The following is a 12,921-nucleotide window of genomic DNA, read 5'->3' on the forward strand; positions in this document are numbered from 1 at the left end:
GTTCAAATTGTATTTTGATATGTTTAATACTTCTTTTACAACCTAAGGTCTATTCATTGATTGAAACACTTATGATATCTTTGAAAAACAATTTCATGTGTTAAAATTGTGTTTTGATATGTTTAATACTTCTTTCATTTACAATCTAAGGTTTTATAACCTATGAAACTATAAGAAAGCGAATGTTCTGTATAAAAATAGTTTATTAAAAGTATCTTAACTATTGAAAAGAAGCGTATTACTTAACTAAATATTTGCAACTTGTTCTTTTCTTTTCGCTATTAATTGATTGAAAACACTTATGATATCTTTGAAAACCAATTCCATGTGTGAAAATTGTTCAATATTTCTTTTACAATTTTAGTCGATTAATTGATTGAAACACTTATGAATATCGTTGAAAATCAATCTCATGTGTTAAAATTGTGTTTTCGTATGTTCTAAGGTCTATTAATTGATTCAAACACCTAGGATACACCCTTGAAAAACCATTTCATGTGTTCAAATTGTATTTTGATATGTTTAATACTTCTTTTACAACCTAAGGTCTATTCATTGATTGAAACACTTATGATATCTTTGAAAAAAAATTTCATGTGTTAAAATTGTGTTTTGATATGTTTAATACTTCTTTCATTTACAATCTAAGGTTTTATAACCTATGAAACTATAAGAAAGTGAATGTTCTGTATAATAATAGTTTATTAAAAGTATCTTAACTATTGAAAACAAGCGTATCACTAAAAAAAATGTGTAAAATGTGGCGGTTTTAATATGGCGGTTATTTTTTTTTAAATTACTTTATTCTTTTTTTTAAAACTTACTTTCACAAAAACTAATTGAATTGAGTTTTAAAAATTGAAAATTGAATTTTTGAAAATTGAATTTTTTTTTGAAAACTTAAGAAAATATTTTTTTTTTAAATGGATTTTTTTTTAAAACTTACTTTATTCCTTTTTTTAAACTTACTCTCACAAAAACTAATTGAAAATTGAATTTTTTTTTTAAAACTTAAGAAAATAATTTTTTTTGAATTTCAGTTTGGAAAACCTAACGCTCTTCACTCTCGTTCCTCTGCCTCCACAACACTCTCATCCCTATGTGGAGAACCCTTAGCGCTCTCTCCCTCTACACAAACGCTAGCGCTCTCTCCCTCCATACGAACCCTAACGCTCTCTGCCTCCACACGTTTATTGTCACAAAACCCTACTCTCGCGTCCGCCATCGCCACCTCCTTGCAAGGATTCAACACAATCAAACCCTATCGCCTTCAGAAGTTCAAATTACGCCTCTGATGTGAAGAGGTCCGATTTGAAGGTAATTAAATGCTTGCGCGTTCTCTTATCAATGCTTTGTTTGATGTGTAATTGAAGGAACTGACATGGGCAGTTTTGATTCTCTTCTCTATAGATCTCCTCTCTTTTTATATTATGATCCTTGTGAAATTGAAAACATAATTGTCAAGCTTTCCTTCACAGGTAATAATTGTACTTAGTTATCATGATCTGATACTTTCTCATATAGGTTTCTATGTTTTGAAAACTTAGATATGAAAATACGATGATTTCTGCAGGGGAGGACTTATGGTTTCAATGGAGCACTTATAAAGGCCACTAGAATATCAGGAATGCGAAATTTCAATATAAATGTATGCAGATATGTTCCGTGATAAGTTTCTTGTACTATATATTTTTCAGAGGGAAAGGTCAACTGATTTCTCTGTGATCATGAAGGGTAGGATTTTGGCCTTTTACCAATCAAAGCAGCTACCTGGGGACGTTTTGTTCTTCTCAATCTGGAAAAAGAGAATGTCTCTCAGAAGAAAGTTGATAGCCATAATGTGTCAAAGGAATGGCTGGATAGCTGTTCAGAAGTACTGAGTTCCACTGGAATTGATTCTTCACTAAGTTATGTTTGCAGACGTGAATACACAATTGAATGCAATTGGAAGGTATGAATTGACTATTTGATTCAATTGATTCTTTTTCCTGGAAGTTATTGTTTATTATGTGAGCTACAGTTACATTTTCTTTATAATTATGTGACCAGATTTTTTTCTGGTTTATGAAACTTCACTCTCACGTATAGTAGGTAAACCTGTTTGCTTTATCTCACAAGTGAACATTCTCTACAAGAAATTTTAAACATCAGCTTTTATTATATCCACAATGTTGTTTGTATGATTCAATGGGTTTTTTTTTCTAAGACTTTAGCAATTTCAGGGTTTTTTTTAAGGTATTCTGTGATAACTAACTTAGATGGTGGCTATCATGTGCCGTATGCACATAAAGGCCTTGTTTCTGATCTTAAGATGGATTCCTATTCTATCACTGTAAGCTTCTTTGCTGTCTTTAAAAAATCTTTTCATTTTACATGCTATTGTACTGTAGCATGAAAAATTGAGTCATGTAGATGGTTTTTTGGGACCCTTGTTATATGACTTTTTCATCCTTTTCTGCAACCAGAATAAAGAATTTTCTTTATCAGTCTACTAACTAAAATAATTTTCTAAAGTGAGCTAAAATAATAAATACTTTTGGCACTGGATTTTTTATTTCTTTTGTTACACATCTGGTTGCTTATGTTCTAAAAAGATTGTTTATGAATGAGACAACAGATGTTTGAAAAGGTTAGCATCCAAAGTTGTGAAGGTAGCTCAGAGAAAAGCGAAGAGAATTATGATCGACTTGGAAGAAAAGCTATATACGCTTTTATTTACCCAAACTTCATGATTAATAGGTGCTTGTTTTGTTGTTGTTTAGGCATGGTAGATCATTTTTTCAGTCATCTTATTCATTTAAACAAGAAATTTTGATATATTCAAGTGTATTATTTGTTTTGGAAATTAGCATGCTTTATAACTTGGGGTGCTTGCTGGCCTTCATAGGTACGGACCTTGGATGGACACCAATCTTGTGGTTCCACTAGGACCCAACAAATGTCAAGTAATATTTGACTACTATCTTGAACGCTCTCTGAAGGTAACTTCTAGTTATGTAGGCATATAATACCCTATATTCTATCCATGATTCAGAGTCTCTAAAATGTATCTGTTGTTAACTTACTGCACTATCAACCCTATTGGACTAAGGATAACAAAAACTTGTTTTCTTGTATGGGCTCCCTTTTGGTCTATCAGCAGAAAATTATTTATACTCTTAATAGTATATATATAAAATAACTATCTATTACATAAATCTGTACATAATTTTATATATATTTTGTTGGCAATAAAAAAATATTTTATGCTATCATTGTTATTACACTTGGGGAAGTGGGGGTGTGTACTGTTTATCATTAATGCATGCTGTGCTACCAATAGAATATCTTTGTGAATAACATTTGTGGACTCATTTGTATCCCTTTCTGGAATATCAAAATTTGGATTGGAATTACTTATTATACCGTCGATTACATACTAATGAATAAACATGGTGTTTTGTATTTAATAACACCCCTTAAATAAACATGATTCATTTGCGAGGCTTAAATGAATAAACAAATTAATTTTGTAAATATAATAAATTTTATTTTACAAATTAATTTTTATATGGTGAAGTTAGACTTCAATTTATTTTTTTAAATGGTATTAAAACTTATGAGAGTCTATCTTATTCACGTTTGTTAGTCTATTGTGTTTTTTTTATATCAACTCTTTACTTCTTAATCTTAATATCTCTAGTATTCCATGTAGGTATGATAAAGATTTTACTTTAATTAAAAATATAATTAAACTAAATTATAAAAGTGGGTATGAACCTTACCTACTAACTAAATTTATATAATTTGGTTAAATTTAGAATTTAGTTTCTAATATATATTGCTAAATATCAATAATTAGATTATTTTACCAATATTGATAACTAAAAATTATAGTGACATTTATTATGTATACATAATTAATAAATAATTTATTACATTAAATGTTAAACGATTAATATATATATATATATATATATTCGTTTTTATGAGTATTTAGAGGGACAATTAGAGGAGCTGTAGAAGATTTTTTTTCAGGTTAGATTTTGTGGCCCATTCATATTGTTCAAATTGAAGAGATTTCCCGACCAACGGAGATGTGTATATGGACTATTGATTCACTTCCTTTTTATTAGCTTTTCTCAGTTATTTATGTAATTAAATTTTTGCTGTATATTCTATGATAAACAAGTTAAATGTTAGTCAATGATATTTGCAGCTATCAGGAAGCAATTGAGGACATTACAAAAAGAATGGGTGCTGGCATGGCCAAATTTACACATGAAATACCTTTTTGACTTTCACTCCATGTTCAGGTGTGTTGATGTATGGGTTTCTTATTTGTCACTTCAATTTAATTTTATAATCCAGGATTTGAAATATGAGTAGAACTCTGTTAAGGCAGTACAATGCTTAAATGACAGGGTCACTAAAGCTCTGATGCATGCTGAAGATTCCTTAATATACATGTCTGCTTTAAGAGGCTCGTCTATATTTCGTTTTTGTGGTATACCCCAGGTATTGTTCTTTTACTTAGTTACTTCTGATGGAACTGTTATTTAGTTCATGTCACTCTATGTTGCAATGATATACAATAATTTATATGCATGTTTTATATTGTTTGCATACCATGTTATGTTTCAGAAGAGTTAAATCATTTCAGCTTCCTCCCTATTCAGTTCAATAAAATATGAAAAAGTAAAATTAATATATTATGCCAGTTTCTTTTAAGATTTAGTTTAAGACTTCCCAAAAGATGTGTTAATAACAATCTATTATACAATTTTTAGTTAAGTGTTTTACCTATACATAGTGGTAAGCCAAGAAACAGAATATCTTTTAATAGAAACTTCATGTACAATAATTGTGAGAGTACAGATTGTCTTCCTGTGGTTGAGTGATTTTAATAGATCATGATTGTGTGAGGGTTTAGCTATATAGCCTTGCTGGTTTTAGTTAATACTACGTGGAATAAGAAATTTGTTCTTTTGAGTTGCATATGTTCTAGAGGAAGAAGCTGCTTGGGTGGATTTACTGGGTACAATCTGATGCTATGTGGAACCTATTTTTCTTTAAGCACTATTAATTTTTTTTTGGGGTCAAAGGGGTGTTAGTTTCGTTCATATTCATTTTATGTTTAATGAATCTAGCAATAGTTATTTTGATAATCTTTCCCTAGTAATTTTGATGTTTATTTGACATGTGCTGTACTGTGACAGATAATGGCAATTGGAACACTAGCGTTATGTTACAACAACATTGAGGTCTTCAGAGGGTGTAGTTAAAATGAGGAGAGGTTAGAACAACTATTTCGATACTGAAGTCTTTTATTGGTGTCTTTTTATTTTATAATTATAAACATACAAATTCATTAACTTAAAATTATTTATTTCAGGCATCAGATTATGGAAGTGGTGCTCCATCACCTAATCAAGTAATAGGATCAAGTGCTGGAAGCAAAACTTATTAGGATGTGTGTTTTAATTTTAAACTTGATTGGGGATGTATGAACTTTTGAACAATTATGTGTTGCAATTTTAAACTTGATTAGGGATGTATGAACTTTTGAACAATTATGTGTTGTAATTTTAAACTTGATTAGAAATGTATGACCTTTATATGTGTTTTAATTTTCAATTATATATAAATTTTTGAACATTATTATGTGTGCTTTAATTTTCAATGAAAATAAATGGATGATTATAACTTTATACATTATTTTATTTTATTATGCAAAAGTGGTGGTTAAATTTTATAATTGTACAAAACAGATTATAAAAAAGATTATAAAAAAGTGGTGGTTAAAATTTATAATTGTATAAAACAAATTATAAAAAAGTGGTTAAATTTTATTTATTCAGTATTAAAATTACGTCAGTTAAAAACGCCACTACTTATGTATACTATGGTGTCAGAATTTTCTTCAATGCTTGTAAATTGCGACAGTTATAACTGACACTACTTACATATAAAAACTGTCACAACTTACACTATGTTTAAAGTGGCGGGTGTTGCAGCGGGTAACATAAAACCGCCACATTAAACTTTGTGGCGGCCAGTTCTATGGCGGTTTGGGAAACCGCCAAAAGCGTATATTGTGGTGGTTATAAACGTCACTTTATACGAAAAAAACCGCCACAATATACACTTTTTTTTGTAGTGTATTACTTAACTAAATATTTGCAACTTGTTCTTTTCTTTTCGCTATTAATTGATTTGAAAACACATATGATATCTTTGAAAACCAATTCCATGTATTAAAATTGTTCAATATTTTTTTTACAATCTTAGTCTATTAATTGATTGAAACACTTATGAATATCGTTGAAAAACAATCTCATGTGTTAAAATTGTGTTTTCGTATGTTCTAAGGTCTATTAATTGATTCAAACACCTAGGATACACCCTTGAAAAACCATTTCATGTGTTCAAATTGTATTTTGATATGTTTAATACTTCTTTTACAACCTAAGGTCTATTCATTGATTGAAACACTTATGTTATCTTTGAAAAACAATTTCATGTGTTAAAATTGTGTTTTGATATGTTTAATACTTCTTTCATTTACAATCTAAGGTTTTATAACCTAGGAAACTATAAGAAAGTGAATGTTCTGTATAATAATAGTTTATTAAAAGTATCTTAACTATTGAAAACAAGCGTATTACTTAACTAAATGTTTGCAACTTGTTCTTTTCTTTTCGCTATTAATTGATTGAAAACACTTATGATATCTTTGAAAACCCATTCCATGTGTTAAAATTGTTCAATATTTCATTTACAATCTTAGTCTATTAATTGATTGAAACACTTATGAGTATCGTTGAAAAACAATCTCATGTGTTAAAATTGTGTTTTTGTATGTTCTAAGGTCTATTAATTGATTCAAACACCTAGGATACACCCTTGAAAAACCATTTCATGTGTTCAAATTGTATTTTGATATGTTTAATACTTCTTTTACAACCTAAGGTCTATTCATTGATTGAAACACTTATGATAGCTTTGAAAAACAATTTCATGTGTTAAAATTGTGTTTTGATATGTTTAATACTTCTTTCATTTACAATCTAAGGTTTTATAACCTATGAAACTATAAGAAAGTGAATGTTCTGTATAATAATAGTTTATTAAAAGTATCTTAACTATTGAAAACAAGCGTATTACTTAACTAAATATTTGCAACTTGTTCTTTTCTTTTCGCTATTAATTGATTGAAAACACTTATGATATCTTTGAAAACCAATTCCATGTGTTAAAATTGTTCAATATTTCTTTTACAATCATAGTCTATTAATTGATTGAAACACTTATGAATATCGTTGAAAAACAATCTCATGTGTTAAAATTGTGTTTTCGTATGTTCTAAGGTCTATTAATTGATTCAAACACCTAGGATACACCCTTGAAAAACCATTTCTTGTGTTCAAATAGTATTTTGATATGTTTAATACTTATTTTACAACCTAAGGTCTATTCATTGATTGAAACACTTATGATATCTTTGAAAAACAATTTCATGTGTTAAAATTGTGTTTTGATATGTTTAATACTTCTTTCATTTACAATCTAAGGTTTTATAACCTATGAAACTATAAGAAAGTGAATGTTCTGTATAATAATAGTTTATTAAAATATCTTAACTATTGAAAACAAGCGTATTACTTAACTAAATATTTGCAACTTGTTCTTTTCTTTTCGCTATTAATTGATTGAAAACACTTATATATCTTTGAAAACCAATTCCATGTGTTAAAATTGTTCAATATTTCTTTTACAATCATAGTCTATTAATTGATTGAAACACTTATGAATATCGTTGAAAAAAATCTCATGTGTTAAAATTGTGTTTTCGTATGTTCTAAGGTCTATTAATTGATTCAAACACCTAGGATACACCCTTGAAAAACCATTTCATGTGTTCAAATAGTATTTTGATATGTTTAATACTTCTTTTACAACCTAAGGTCTATTCATTGATTGAAACACTTATGATATCTTTGAAAAACAATTTCATGTGTTAAAATTGTTTTTGATATGTTTAATACTTCTTTCATTTACAATCTAAGGTTTTATAACCTATGAAACTATAAGAAAGTGAATGTTCTGTATAATAATAGTTTATTAAAAGTATCTTAACTATTGAAAACAAGCGTATTACTTAACTAAATATTTGCAACTTGTTCTTTTCTTTTCGCTATTAATTGATTGAAAACACTTATGATATCTTTGAAAACCAATTCCATGTGTTAAAATTGTTCAATATTTCTTTTACAATCATAGTCTATTAATTGATTGAAACACTTATGAATATCGTTGAAAAACAATCTCATGTGTTAAAATTGTGTTTTGTATGTTCTAAGGTCTATTAATTGATTCAAACACCTAGGATACACCCTTGAAAAACCATTTCATGTGTTCAAATAGTATTTTGATATGTTTAATACTTCTTTTACAACCTAAGGTCTATCATTGATTGAAACACTTATGATATCTTTGAAAAACAATTTCATGTGTTAAAATTGTGTTTTGATATGTTTAATACTTCTTTCATTTACAATCTAAGGTTTTATAACCTATGAAACTATAAGAAAGTGAATGTTCTGTATAATAATAGTTTATTAAAAGTATCTTAACTATTGAAAACAAGCGTATTACTTAACTAAATATTTGCAACTTGTTCTTTTCTTTTCGCTATTAATTGATTGAAAACACTTATGATATCTTTGAAAACCAATTCCATGTGTTAAAATTGTTCAATATTTCTTTTACAATCATAGTCTATTAATTGATTGAAACACTTATGAATATCGTTGAAAAACAATCTCATGTGTTAAAATTGTGTTTTCGTATGTTCTAAGGTCTATTAATTGATTCAAACACCTAGGATACACCCTTGAAAAACCATTTCATGTGTTCAAATGTATTTTGATATGTTTAATACTTCTTTTACAACCTAAGGTCTATTCATTGATTGAAACACTTATGATATCTTTGAAAAACAATTTCATGTGTTAAAATTGTGTTTTGATATGTTTAATACTTCTTTCATTTACAATCTAAGGTTTTATAACCTATGAAACTATAAGAAAGTGAATGTTCTGTATAATAATAGTTTATTAAAAGTATCTTAACTATTGAAAACAAGCGTATTACTTAACTAAATATTTGCAACTTGTTCTTTTCTTTTCGCTATTAATTGATTGAAAACACTTATGATATCTTTGAAAACCAATTCCATGTGTTAAAATTGTTCAATATTTCTTTTACAATCATAGTCTATTAATTGATTGAAACACTTATGAATATCGTTGAAAAACAATCTCATGTGTTAAAATTGTGTTTTCGTATGTTCTAAGGTCTATTAATTGATTCAAACACCTAGGATACACCCTTGAAAAACCATTTCATGTGTTCAAATAGTATTTTGATATGTTTAATACTTCTTTTACAACCTAAGGTCTATTCATTGATTGAAACACTTATGATATCTTTGAAAAACAATTTCATGTGTTAAAATTGTGTTTTGATATGTTTAATACTTCTTTCATTTACAATCTAAGGTTTTATAACCTATGAAACTATAAGAAAGTGAATGTTCTGTATAATAATAGTTTATTAAAAGTATCTTAACTATTGAAAACAAGCGTATTACTTAACTAAATATTTGCAACTTGTTCTTTTCTTTTCGCTATTAATTGATTGAAAACACTTATGATATCTTTGAAAACCAATTCCATGTGTTAAAATTGTTCAATATTTCTTTTACAATCATAGTCTATTAATTGATTGAAACACTTATGAATATCGTTGAAAAACAATCTCATGTGTTAAAATTGTGTTTTCGTATGTTCTAAGGTCTATTAATTGATTCAAACACCTAGGATACACCCTTGAAAAACCATTTCATGTGTTCAAATAGTATTTTGATATGTTTAATACTTCTTTTACAACCTAAGGTCTATCCATTGATTGAAACACTTATGATATCTTTGAAAAACAATTTCATGTGTTAAAATTGTGTTTTGATATGTTTAATACTTCTTTCATTTACAATCTAAGGTTTTATAACCTATGAAACTATAAGAAAGTGAATGTTCTGTATAATAATAGTTTATTAAAAGTATCTTAACTATTGAAAACAAGCGTATTACTTAACTAAATATTTGCAACTTGTTCTTTTCTTTTCGCTATTAATTGATTGAAAACACTTATGATATCTTTGAAAACCAATTCCATGTGTTAAAATTGTTCAATATTTCTTTTACAATCTTAGTCTATTAATTGATTGAAACACTTATGAATATCGTTGAAAAACAATCTCATGTGTTAAAATTGTGTTTTCGTATGTTCTAAGGTCTATTAATTGATTCAAACACCTAGGATACACCCTTGAAAAACCATTTCATGTGTTCAAATTGTATTTTGATATGTTTAATACTTCTTTTACAACCTAAGGTCTATTCATTGATTGAAACACTTATGATATCTTTGAAAAACAATTTCATGTGTTAAAATTGTGTTTTGATATGTTTAATACTTCTTTCATTTACAATCTAAGGTTTTATAACCTATGAAACTATAAGAAAGTGAATGTTCTGTATAATAATAGTTTATTAAAAGTATCTTAACTATTGAAAACAAGCGTATTACTTAACTAAATATTTGCAACTTGTTCTTTTCTTTTCGCTATTAATTGATTGAAAACACTTATGATATCTTTGAAAACCAATTCCATGTGTTAAAATTGTTCAATATTTCTTTTACAATCTTAGTCTATTAATTGATTGAAACACTTATGAATATCGTTGAAAAACAATCTCATGTGTTAAAATTGTGTTTTCGTATGTTCTAAGGTCTATTAATTGATTCAAACACCTAGGATACACCCTTGAAAAACCATTTCATGTGTTCAAATTGTATTTTGATATGTTTAATACTTCTTTTACAACCTAAGGTCTATTCATTGATTGAAACACTTATGATATCTTTGAAAAACAATTTCATGTGTTAAAATTGTGTTTTGATATGTTTAATACTTCTTTCATTTACAATCTAAGGTTTTATAACCTAGGAAACTATAAGAAAGTGAATGTTCTGTATAATAATAGTTTATTAAAAGTATCTTAACTATTGAAAACAAGCGTATTACTTAACTAAATATTTGCAACTTGTTCTTTTCTTTTCGCTATTAATTGATTGAAAACACTTATGATATCTTTGAAAACCAATTCCATGTGTTAAAATTGTTCAATATTTCTTTTACAATCTTAGTCTATTAATTGATTGAAACACTTATGAATATCGTTGAAAAACAATCTCATGTGTTAAAATTGTGTTTTCGTATGTTCTAAGGTCTATTAATTGATTCAAACACCTAGGATACACCCTTGAAAAACCATTTCATGTGTTCAAATGTATTTTGATATGTTTAATACTTCTTTTACAACCTAAGGTCTATTCATTGATTGAAACACTTATGATATCTTTGAAAAACAATTTCATGTGTTAAAATTGTGTTTTGATATGTTTAATACTTCTTTCATTTACAATCTAAGGTTTTATAACCTATGAAACTATAAGAAAGTGAATGTTCTGTATAATAATAGTTTATTAAAAGTATCTTAACTATTGAAAACAAGCGTATTACTTAACTAAATATTTGCAACTTGTTCTTTTCTTTTCGCTATTAATTGATTGAAAACACTTATGATATCTTTGAAAACCAATTCCATGTGTTAAAATTGTTCAATATTTCTTTTACAATCTTAGTCTATTAATTGATTGAAACACTTATGAATATCGTTGAAAAACAATCTCATGTGTTAAAATTGTGTTTTCGTATGTTCTAAGGTCTATTAATTGATTCAAACACCTAGGATACACCCTTGAAAAACCATTTCATGTGTTCAAATTGTATTTTGATATGTTTAATACTTCTTTTACAACCTAAGGTCTATTCATTGATTGAAACACTTATGATATCTTTGAAAAACAATTTCATGTGTTAAAATTGTGTTTTGATATGTTTAATACTTCTTTCATTTACAATCTAAGGTTTTATAACCTAGGAAACTATAAGAAAGTGAATGTTCTGTATAATAATAGTTTATTAAAAGTATCTTAACTATTGAAAACAAGCGTATTACTTAACTAAATATTTGCAACTTGTTCTTTTCTTTTCGCTATTAATTGATTGAAAACACTTATGATATCTTTGAAAACCAATTCCATGTGTTAAAATTGTTCAATATTTCTTTTACAATCTTAGTCTATTAATTGATTGAAACACTTATGAATATCGTTGAAAAACAATCTCATGTGTTAAAATTGTGTTTTCGTATGTTCTAAGGTCTATTAATTGATTCAAACACCTAGGATACACCCTTGAAAAACCATTTCATGTGTTCAAATTGTATTTTGATATGTTTAATACTTCTTTTACAACCTAAGGTCTATTCATTGATTGAAACACTTATGATATCTTTGAAAAACAATTTCATGTGTTAAAATTGTGTTTTGATATGTTTAATACTTCTTTCATTTACAATCTAAGGTTTTATAACCTATGAAACTATAAGAAAGTGAATGTTCTGTATAATAATAGTTTATTAAAAGTATCTTAACTATTGAAAACAAGCGTATTACTTAACTAAATATTTGCAACTTGTTCTTTTCTTTTCGCTATTAATTGATTGAAAACACTTATGATATCTTTGAAAACCAATTCCATGTGTTAAAATTGTTCAATATTTCTTTTACAATCTTAGTCTATTAATTGATTGAAACACTTATGAATATCGTTGAAAAACAATCTCATGTGTTAAAATTGTGTTTTCGTATGTTCTAAGGTCTATTAATTGATTCAAACACCTAGGATACACCCTTGAAAAACCATTTCATGTGTTCAAATGTATTTTGATATGTTTAATACTTCTTTTA

At 27.1% G+C, this 12,921-nt stretch overlaps 1 pseudogene; it reads left to right on the forward strand.

Annotated features, from left to right (window-relative positions):
* The first annotated feature begins 1,170 nt into the window (after window positions 1-1,170).
* Window positions 1,171-5,637, forward strand: LOC137832362 (choline monooxygenase, chloroplastic-like; annotated as a pseudogene).
* The last annotated feature ends 7,284 nt before the right edge of the window (window positions 5,638-12,921 follow it).

This window comes from Phaseolus vulgaris, chromosome 11 (genome assembly GCF_000499845.2).
Source record: "Phaseolus vulgaris cultivar G19833 chromosome 11, P. vulgaris v2.0, whole genome shotgun sequence".
Lineage (NCBI taxonomy): Eukaryota > Viridiplantae > Streptophyta > Magnoliopsida > Fabales > Fabaceae > Phaseolus > Phaseolus vulgaris.